The following is an 11,772-nucleotide window of genomic DNA, read 5'->3' on the forward strand; positions in this document are numbered from 1 at the left end:
TAACGAACGAATTTCAATAGATCTACCTTGTTGAGAAGATAGATCTAGTAACTGGTTAGTTTCCCTTTTAGGAAGGGAATCCTATTGAAAAGGTACCTGGAGGTTTACAGTTGTCTCAGGAGATATACAGCTTTGCTTCAATAGAGACAGAGTTGCGGGTTCTCTCAAAGTACCTTCCTTATTTGCTGCATCTAGTGTAGTTTCTCCCTCTATATGTATTGGGTCCTTGTACTCCAGGGTGTGGGCTAGGAGAGTTGAAGGTGTTTGATTTGGCTCTAGAGGGTGGTTATGAATTTGTTATATACCAAACTCACTACCTCTCCTATCTACTTGTTCAACAAGCGGCTGTGTGTGATAAGTGTCAAGATTTAATTGATCTATACTAATGAAATCAGAGCATGCTTCATAAGTATTACTCATAGCAGATGCACCCATACCTGAGAAAGCTGGTCTGTAGACAGATGTATTTGAGTGAGTAGACTCAGCAGCTTCCGGATGTTGTCCAGCAGCTTCAAGTTGAGGTTGCTGAGCATTTTCAGGTGCAGCTTCTTACTGTGGTTCAACTTCAACCTCTGCTTGAGCAAAATCCTCAAGCTCGGGTTGATCTGCTTCTTCATTAGCATTCTCTTCAGGTTCATAAGCATTGTTCTCCTGTTGTGCATTATCAGCTAGAGGCTCATCTTCATTGTCTCTATCTTCACGTTGAGCATTGATAATGGCAAAGACATCTGCCATATATTCCGTTAGGTAAGCAATGTTGGTATTTGGATAGTTTCCTTTTTTGAGCGGTTTAGACACTATCAACGGGGATATGATAGGGGAATCTTCCAGAATGTCACTATGAGTTGATGCCTTTTGTGCTTCTGACTGTTTTTCATTTAGCACCATCTGGAGAAACCTTGTATATAAGATGAAGTCTTGTTGCTGAGTTTGGTTCTCCAGAATTTGCTCCATGAATAAACGCCCAAAGTTGATGTGAAGATTATTTATGACAGTAACACCAACCACTCTATTGAAATGAGTCGGTCCATGGAATCCAACAGTCTTGGGAGCCAAGCAGTGAGATAATATGTTGAAGAACAAATTTCATTCTTTGGGAAGATGACTCTTGTTGAAGTGTTTAGGAAATCTGTCATCCCCTGTTAAGGTGCTTCTTATACCTCGGAAGAAACTGAATATTTCCCGGTCAAGTGGAAGGGCATCAAAGTTATCACGAGGTAGCTGAAGATGTTCATTCAAGTCGTCCTCTGTGATTCTGATTGTCTCATTGCCAATAATAAAAGAAAAACTCAATTGTTCATCATCGGAGGAGTCTGTTGTTGTTCTGTGCACAAGCCTGAGAAGCTCAACATTTAATTTGACATTAGTAGTAAACACAAAGCGCACAATGGAATGTTCGTTTAGAAAACGGATCCACGGTTCAAAATAGGCCATCTTAGCTGGATGACGTTCAATAATCGAGACAAAATTTGTGTTTAGCATCTGAATATTATCCACCATTTAATTAAAAATGAGAATAAAATTTGGATTAAAACCAAATAATATTGTGCCCTTCGAATTACATAAGAAAACAAATAACACACAGTAGATAATATAACCAAACAGAGCCTTATAGATTAAAGAAATTGTAATTAAAATAAATTATCACTACTTAGCCAAACAAAGCCTTAATACCCACGAACTAGATCAAGCTCTATCTCTGTAAATCACCGGTTAAACTCGTGGATTTTAGTATCAAAATGATCCTTATGATCTGGGCAATGTAAATCTGTAAAATTGTAAATTTTGACAGCATTTTGGTAAGGTGATAATCGAAAAAAATATTCTACTCTCTCGCGACTTCTCTTCTTCGTTTGTGTGTATATATCTAAAATGAATAGAATTGATTATATATACTCACAAATGCAGTCATGGAATTCTTTAAGTGTTGTGTGGCGACCATAGTATAGAAGGTACTCTCCTGTGGCGACCACAGGGAGACAATAGCTTAGAATTATTCTAAGTACTTCCTCTGTGGCGACCATAGGAGATATATGCTTAGAAATATTCTAAGTACCCTCCTCTGTGGCGACCACAGGAGGAATTCAATTAGAATTTTTTTTAAGGTAACTTCTCTGTGGCGACCACAGGAGGAGTATACTTAAAAAATTTCTTAAGTTAAATTCTCTGTGGCGACCATAGGAGGAGTATACTTGGAAATTTTATAACTTCTCTGTGGCGACCACTAGCACTCTAAAATTCCTGATTTTCATAGAGTTCATTCTTTTCAAGAAATGAATTTTGTGCTGATATTATTACAATTTTAACAAATACTTTTAAACATTAGTAAATTTAAAAGATATTAAAATTGATAAATCACAATTATTTTTCACAACAATACAATTATAATCATTAAATTGATAATACCATATTTTTTGTGAAATGTGATTATGCTGTAATTTAGATTAATTTTAATGGACCCTTTAAATATTAATTATTTAAAGTCCACTGAAATTAATAACTCACAACTTTGATAGAAAAATGGAAATAATTATCATTGAATTGATAATATTTTAATCTTTCTAGTTTAAAGATGTGCTTCAAAGTTCTATTCATAACTTAACCAACATGATTAATTTATTTTCAAACTTTTTATCAATATAAATGTGCCAAAACATATATCTTTTAGATGCAAGCACATAAATATTTGAATTACGAGAAATAAGTAATGGCATGTAAATTCAGATGTCCTCAAAATATTGAAATTTAATAACAAGTGAATTTAATCAAGACAAATTGCAGTTTCTGACTTCCAATTTATTAATTAGAAAGATTTAACATCCCAAGTTCACTAACCAACTTAGAGAAAGTGTTTTCATCAACTGGTTTTGTGAAGATGTCTACAATTTGATCCTCTGTGGGCACAAAATATAGTTCCACAGTGCCATTAGTGACATGCTCTCTGATAAAGTGATACATGATATCAATATGCTTTGTTCTTGAATGCTGAACTGGGTTGTTGGAGATTGCTATGGCACTAGTGTTGTCGCAGAATATCGGAATTTTTGACACTAACAGACCATAATCCTGGAGTTGGTTCCTCATCCACAATATTTGAGCACAACAGCTTCCAGCAGCTATGTATTCTGCTTCAGCAGTTGATGTGGCTACTGAGTACTGCTTCTTGTTGTGCCAGGATACCAATCTTTTTCCAAGAAACTGACAGCTTCCTGAGGTACTTTTCCGGTCCATCTTACCACTTGCAAAATCTGAATCTGTAAAGCCAGTTAGGTCAAAACATGTACCTTTAGGGTACCAAATACCAAGATTTGGAGTCCTCTTAAGATATCTAAATATTCTTTTAACAGCTATAAGATGAGACTCTTTTGGGTCAGCTTGAAATCTAGCACATAAGCATGTTGCAAACATAATATGTGGCCTACTTGCTGTGAGATAAAGTAATGAGCCTATCATACCTCTGTAGCTTGTGATGTCAACTTTCTTACCAGTTTTGTCCTGATCAAGCTTAGAGGTTGTTGGCATTGGAGTCTTTGCCAGAGTTGAATCTTCCAGATTGTACTTCTTGAGAAGTTCTCTGATATACTTAGATTGACAAATGAATATACCATATTTCCTTTGACTCACTTTTAATCCAAAAAAGTAGTTCAACTCTCCCATCATGCTCATTTCATACTTACTCTGTATTAGCTTAGAAAATCTCTTGCAAAGATCATCATTAGTAGAACCAAATATAATGTCTTCAACATATACTTGAATTAATATCATATCAAATTTATGCATTTTATGAAACAGAGTTTTATCTATAACACCTCTAGTAAAACCATTTTCAAGTAAAAACTCAGAGAGAGTGTCATACCATGTCCTTGGAGCTTGCTTAAGACCATAGAGAGCTTTGAATAGGAGGTATACAAAATCAGCAAGATTTGGATCTTCAAAACCTGGAGGTTGTTCCACATACACTTCTTCTTCTAGCTCCCCATTCAGGAATGCACTCTTCACATCCATTTGATAAACTTTGAAGTCTGAATGTGTTGGGAATGCCAGAAACATCTTGATTGCCTCAAGTCTTGCTATTGGTGCATAGGTTTCATCATAATCTATACCCCCTTCTTGAGAGTAACCTTTAGCTACCAATCTGGCCTTGTTTCTCGTTCCAATGCCATTTCATCTAACTTGTTCCTGAATATCCATTTAGTGCCTATCACTGACTTGTTCTTTGATCGGGGCACCAGCTTTCATACCTTTTACCTCTCAAACTGATTGAGTTCTTCTTGCATAGCAATAACCCAATCTGGATCTTCAAGTGCCTCATCCACTTTCTTAGGTTCTATTTCTGAAAGAAACCCTGAAAAATGACATTCATTCTGAGTGACAGATCTAGTTCTCACTCTTGTGTCAGGATCACCAATGATCAACTCAAAGGGATGGTCTCTGCTCCGAAATCTTTTTTGAGGCCGATAAGATCTTGATGTTACCCTTGTTCAGAATGATGTTGAGTGTGAATTGTAGATCCTCTTCCTGCTCCCCCTGAGTTGCGGCCACCATGACTTGATGATTCATATCTTTGTGTGGTAGTTCTTGAAGGTGTACCTGTATGATTATCATAATCATTGTTTCCACCATTACCACCACTTGATCCAGAATCAGTATTGCCATGTACTGTAGGTATAGCTCTAGCAATCTCAGGTTTTTCTATATCCAAAGGATCATCTGACAGGTTCTCAAATTCTAGAGATTCAGAATCCTTTTCTCTTTGCAGGCTTGCTAACTTGGTGTCATTGAATGTTACATTAAGGCTTTTAATCACCTTCTGATCAGTAATCATATAAACTCTGTAAGCTTTAGATTCCAGAGAATATCCAAGAAAAATGCCTTCTTCAGCTTTAGCATCAAACTTTCCCAGATGCTCATTTCCTTCTTTTAGCACAAAATATTTAGCTCCAAACACATGAAAGTATTTCAGTGTTGGTTTCTTGTCATCCATAATCTCATAAGGAGTCTTGTCATGATCTTTATTAATCAGGGTATGATTTTGAGTGTAACACACTGTGTTGACAGTTTCAGCCCAGAAGTAGGTGGGAAGTCTTAATTCACTTAGCATAGTCCTTGTTGCTTCAACCAAGGTTCGATTATTCCTTTCTACTACTCCATTTTGTTGTGGAGTTCTTGGGGATGAGTACTGTCTCGAAATACCTTTCTCTGTACAGAATTCATTTAGAGCTGCATTCTTGAATTATGTCCCATTGTCTGATCTGATTTTTCTGACATGTAATTTTACTTCCAACTCAATCTTCTTTATATGATCCACCATCAGCTGAGGTGATTCATCCTTGGACTGCAAGAACAACACCAATGTGTACTTGGAGTAATCATCGACTATCACTAAAGCATATATTTTCCTTGATAGTGACAGCACATTCACTAGACCAAATAGATCCATGTGAATTAACTGAAGAGGTTCAGTTATGCTTGTCATTTCCTTGCTTATGTGTGATGCTTTCTTTGATTTCCCATTTTCACATGCTTTACAGAGTCCTTCTTGACAGAATTCCATCTGTGGTAGTCCTCTCTCTAATTCTCTCTTAACCGGAGAGTTTATTCTCTTGAAGTTCAAGTACGAGAGCTTCTTGTGCCATAGCCAACTTTGTTCTAATGAAGTTTTGCTGTAGAAACATCTCATTACACGATCACAGGTATACTTCAAGTCAGCTACGAACAAATTAACTTTTCTCACTCCCTGTAAAGCAAGCTTCTCATCTTTCTTGTGAGTGATCAAACATCTATATGGCCTGAAGTCAACATTGTATCCTTTATCACAAAACTGACTCACACTCAGAAGATTATGCTTCAATCCTTCCACAAGAGAGATGTTTTCAATGATGACATTGCCAATTTTTAAATTGCCATATCCCTTAGTAAATCCTTTGCTATCATCTCCAAAGGTAATTATAGGGCCAGCTTTCTCAACCACACCTGTGAGCAGGGACTTTTCTCCTGTCATGTGCCTAAAAAACCACTGTCCAGAATCCACATGATCTTTCTCACCTTACCCTACAAACACAGATTGATTAAGAAGACTTTGGTACCCAAGCTTTCTTGGGTCCTGAAGGTTTAGGAGTAGAAACAGAATCAACAAATGAAACCTTAACAGGCTTAGCTTTCACTATAACTGACTCCTTCTCAGTGCTAGTCTCAACAGAATTGTCAGACTTAGAGATAGGAGGTACTACAGTTTTAGCCTGTATGTGCTCATTGTTCATGTTTGTCTTAGTGTCAGTGCAAGTGCTAGAAGTTGCATGAAAAGCTTTGAAATATTCAGACATGGTAACAAATACACATGGCATACATCCAACTACGCCACAGGGCTCATGAAAACTAGGCATGGCAGACATACTAGAAGTTGTAACAGATTCTACTTTAGCTTTTGTGCATGCATGTGTAAGGTGTGCAACAGAATTGCAATTATTACATGACTTTCTAGATGCAGATTAGGAAGATGCAAAATCAGATTTCTTATTTACACCTACCTTGCCATTCCTATTTTTCTTAGACTTAACCTTAGTACTCTCACCAGTCTTAGAGTTAACTATTGGGTCTGGTTTCCTATGAGTGTCAGGTTATTTCCTATCCACCTTATCACCTAAATTAGCTATGTATTTAGCTTTAGTAGCTGGAGCCTTAGGAGTCTTAGGGGATTCCTCTACCTTCTCCTTCTCTCCATCTTCAGCAACCAATTTCTCATTGATTAGCAAACTTACTTCATACAAAGGTTCTGAAACAGACTCAGTGAACAAAGGAGATACAACATCCTTAAAAATATATGGTACCTTCTCTAAGACATACATGTTTATCTCCGATGCACCACTATGCTTCTTACTGTTCAGCTTAGAATAGTCAAGCCCTATTGAAGTCGTAGATTTAAATCTTTGACTATCTATTTGTTGGATATATTTGAGATGTCATGTCTAATATGTTTCATGTTTAGTTTTCAGATCTTAACTAACAGGAAATATCAGTACTTACTGGAATCAGGAATTACTGGAAGTTAGGACTTAAGGATATCAAGACTTAGATTATCAGAAGATGGATATCAGAACTTAAGTACTGGAGGACTAACAGCTAAGGAAGGAAGCTGATTCACATGAAAGAAGATCGAGACTAATACAAGAAGAAGATATGCATGGAAAGAGTTAGAGGACTAGAAGAATTATATAAGATATCTGGTTGATATATTTTAGGAGACAGAATTATATTCCATATCAACTAGAAGTTATCTTGTAACTGTGCGTCTATATAAACACAGACATAGGTTTACTCTATAAGAGTTATGATCATCGAGAAGATGATATATTGTAACCTAGCAGCTCTCGTGATATTTGTTCATCACTGAGAGAAAACAGTTCCATTGTAACAGAGTTTATTATATCGAATACATCTATTTTCTGTTACGTGTGCTTTAAATCGATTTGATTGTATTCTACACTATATTAAACCCCCTTCTACAGTGTTGTGTGACCTAACAAGTGGTATCAGAGCTTTTCTGTTAACACACATACAGTAAAGATCCAAAACAATCATGTTTGAAGAAGCAGAAAATCCAACCAAGCCCGCCAAAACTGAAGAAACTCTGAAGACTCAAACCTATAGTCGATATGAGACTATCAGGGTTCCCATGTTGAGACCTTCTGAGTATCCCATATGGAAAGTGAAGATGTATATGTTTCTGGAAGCTACAGATCCAGAATACCTTGACAGAATTTATGAAGGACCACATAAGCCAACCAAGCTCTCTGTTGTAGTTGCAGATCAGCCAGCAAAGACCATACCAAAGGAGAAAAGTGAGTACATAGCTGAAGATATCTCATCTATTGCCAAGGATGCAAAGGTAAGGAATTTGCTGCATAGTGCCATTGATAATGTCATGTCAAATAGGATAATTCAATGCAAGACTGCAAAGGAGATAAGGGATGCTTTGGAGACAAGGTGTCAGGGAACTGATGCAATTAAGAAAAACAGGAGGGCTATACTCACTCAAGAGTATGAGCACTTTGACTCAAAAAGTAATGAGTCATTAACTGACTTATATGACAGGTTTGTCAAACTCTTGAATGATCTGTCACTGGTGGACAAGGATTATGACATTGAAGATTCAAATTTAAAATTCCTTTTAGCTCTTCCTGAAAGTTGGGATTTGAAAGCTACTATTATAAGAGACAACTATGCTCTTGATGAAACTAATCTTGATGAAATTTATGGAATGCTCAAGACTTATGAACTTGAGATGGATCAAAGAAGCAAGAGACATGGGAGAAATTCAAGAACAGTTGTTTTTAATGCTGAGGAGGAATCCCCCAAAGTGGCTGTCTCAAAGAAAGGAAAAGGAAAGGCTCTCATCATAAAGTCTGATTCAGAATCATCAAGTTCTGATGATGATGATTCAGAAACTGAAAGTCTACCTGAAGTAGATGCTGATGAAGAGATGATGAAGCTGTGTGCACTTATGTTTAAGGGTATCACAAAGATAGCCTACAGGAAATTCAGAAGAGGAAAGAAGTTTTCCAGGAAAGGTAGAAGTTCTGATAAGAAGGGCTTCTGAAAATCTGAAGGCAAAGGAGGAAAGTCTGACAGAGGAGATTACTCAAATGTCAAATGCTACAACTGTGGTGAGAAAGACCACATATCTCCTGACTGTAAGAAAGGAAAGAGTGAATAAGGCAAGGCTCTTGTCACCAAGAAGAAAAGCTGGACAGACACCTCAGATTCTGAAGATGAGGAGAACTATGCCTTGATGGCAAATGCTGATAGCAGTTCTGATGCTGCTGAGCTAAAGGTACCTCAAACAACTTATGCCTTTTATACTGATGATATTATTGAATTGAGATTATATCTTAAAACCATGTTTATTAGCTATAGAGATCAAACTTTAACATGTGAAAGATTAACTTCTGAAAATCTTGCTTTTAAAAAAAGGAATGATTATTTAGAAAAAGAGTTAGTTATGTTCCATCAAACTCAGAATGATAGAGATGATGCTTTCTATGTTAGAGATGAAGTTCTAAAAATGAATAAATATCTAAAAACTGAGTTTGAAAAGGGGAGAGAGATTATCAGGACTTGGACTAACTCTGGCAGAGCAACTCAGGATATACTAAGTAGTGGGAAATGGAAAGAGGGCTTAGGTTATGGAGATGAGAAAAGTGAAAAAGGAACTGAACAAGTTAATCCAATTATTGTTAAACAGACTACTAAGCCAAAGGTAAATCCTGTTAAATTTGTAGCTAAAACTGTTAAGTCTGATTCTGAAAAGATGAAAGATATTGAGACAGAAGTGATAGTAGAGTCAACTTCTGACAAATCAGAACAGGATAAACCAACTGAAGTTAACATAGGCTTAATGACAAAGACGCAGCTTAAACATAAGTTGAAAGAGATTACCAGTGTAAACAAGGTAAAGGTAGCTAGGAAAAATAGGAATGGAAAGGAAGGTGTGAATAATAGTAACAATTATATGCCTGTTCCTAATGCTCCTAGAAAGAAATGCTATAACTGTGGAAACTCTAACCATCTGGCTTCTTTTTGCAGGAAGAATAAGAATATAAACTCCTTACCTTCTAAGTCAGGAGTTAAGAGTCAGTATATTAAAATTTAAGCCACAAAATCCTTGTTTTCATTGTGGTAGTATATGGCATTCCATTTATACTTGTAAGGAATATCATAGTTTGTACTATGATTATTATCATATAAAACCTTCTTTGAAGAAAGTTACTTTAATTCCTTCTAGTGTAAAGTATGATGTAAAGTCTGATACTGTTAATACTGATAAGAAAATTGTTAGCATAAACTCTGATGTTAAATCCGCTGCAAATGTTAACAAACTTAAAAAGGTCAAAGGATCTAAGCAAGTGTGGGTCCTTAAAACTAACCATTAGTGGTCTTAGTGATTGCAGGGCAACAGGAAGAACATCCTAGTTCTGGACAGTGGATGTTCAGGACATATGACTGGAAATAAAGCCCTGCTATCAGATTTTATGGAGAAAGTTGGCCCAGAAGTTTCTTATGGAGATGGAAATATTGAAAAAACTCTGGGATATGGTAAGATCAATCTTGGGAATGTCATTATTGAAAAAGTAGCTCTTGTCTCAGGACTTAAACACAATCTGTTGAGTATAAGTCAAATCTGTGATAGAGGTTATCATGTGGATTTCTTTGAAGAACACTGTGAAGTTATAAGTAATACAACAGGCAGAGTGGTTCTGAAAGGATATAGGCATGGTAACATTTATGAAACCAGACTTTCAACAAGTACTGATGGTTTTGTAATCTGTCTGTTGAGTAGAGCATCAATTGAAGAAAGCTGGAATTGGGACAAGAAACTCTCTCGTTTAAATTTCAACAATATAAATGAGCTTGTAAAGAAAGATCTTGTGAGAGGACTGCCAAAAACAGTATTTGCTCCTGATGGCCTTTGTGATTCATGTCAGAAGGCAAAACAAAGAAAATCTTCTTTCAAGTGCAAAACTGAGTCATCAATTCTTGAGCCATATCACCTACTACATGTTGATCTATTTGGTCCAGTCAATGTCATGTCTATTGCTAAGAAGAAATATGTTATGGTTATAGTGGATGAGTTCACAAGGTACACTTGGGTGTACTTCTTGCACAAGAAGACTGAAACTGTATCTACCCTAACTGATCATATCAGACAGCTGGATAAATTGATCAAAGATTTTGTTAAATCCATAAGGAGTGATAATGACACTGAGTTCAAGAATTCAGTCATGGAAGAGTTCTGCAAAGATCATGGAATCAAACAGGAATTTTCTGAACCTGGAACTCCACAGCAAAATGGAGTTGTAGAAAGAAAGAACAGGACTCTCATTGAAGTTGCACGAACTATGCTTGATGAAGCAAAGCTGCCAACCTATTTTTGGGCTGAAGCTGTGTAGACTGCTTATTTTACACAAAATGCTACACTTATAAACAAGCATGGAAAAATACCATATGAGATGGTGAAGAAGAAGAAGCCAAATCTGAAATACTTTCATGTATTTGGTTGTAAGTGTTTTGTTCTTAAGACTCATCCTGAACAGCTATCCAAATTTTATCTAAAAGATGATGAAGGAATTTTTGTTGGATATCCACTTTTCACAAAAGCCTTCAGAGTCAACAATTTGAAAACAAGAGTTGTCATGGAATCTATCAATGTCTCTTTTGATGATAAGAAGATTACTGGACTTGAAGATTTCGATGATCATGTTCAGCTGAGATTTGAGAATGAAAATTTAAATTCTGATTCTAGAAATTCTGATGACTTATATCCTGATCCTGTAAGTTCTGATGGATTAAGTTCTAATGTCGTTGAAACTGTGGTAACAACTCCAAAGGAAAATGCACATGTCCAGGGGGAGCAAGATGAAGAACCTACCACATCTCAAGACTCTCCAGAAGCGTCAAAACCTGTCACTAGCACTTCTAGTTCTGATTCATCTAGTTTTGATGAGCCAAATTTTGATAATTCTGGAAGCTCTGATTCTTCAACCCCTGAAAAATCAAATTCAAATTCTGAAGTCTCAGAGAGCATAACTACAGGGGGGGCATCAGAAAATATTGATGGAGACAGCATGGATCAAGGGGGAGGATCCAGTTCTAGAGATCAACTTCCATCTGCAAGGAAGTGGACTAAAGCACATACACCTGATTTAATCATTGGAAATCCTAAAGCAGGTGTCAGAACTAGAACTGCAACTTCAAATGAATGTCTCTATCATTCTT

This window comes from Apium graveolens, chromosome 8, assembly GCF_009905375.1.
Source record: "Apium graveolens cultivar Ventura chromosome 8, ASM990537v1, whole genome shotgun sequence".
NCBI classification, from domain to species: Eukaryota; Viridiplantae; Streptophyta; class Magnoliopsida; order Apiales; family Apiaceae; genus Apium; species Apium graveolens.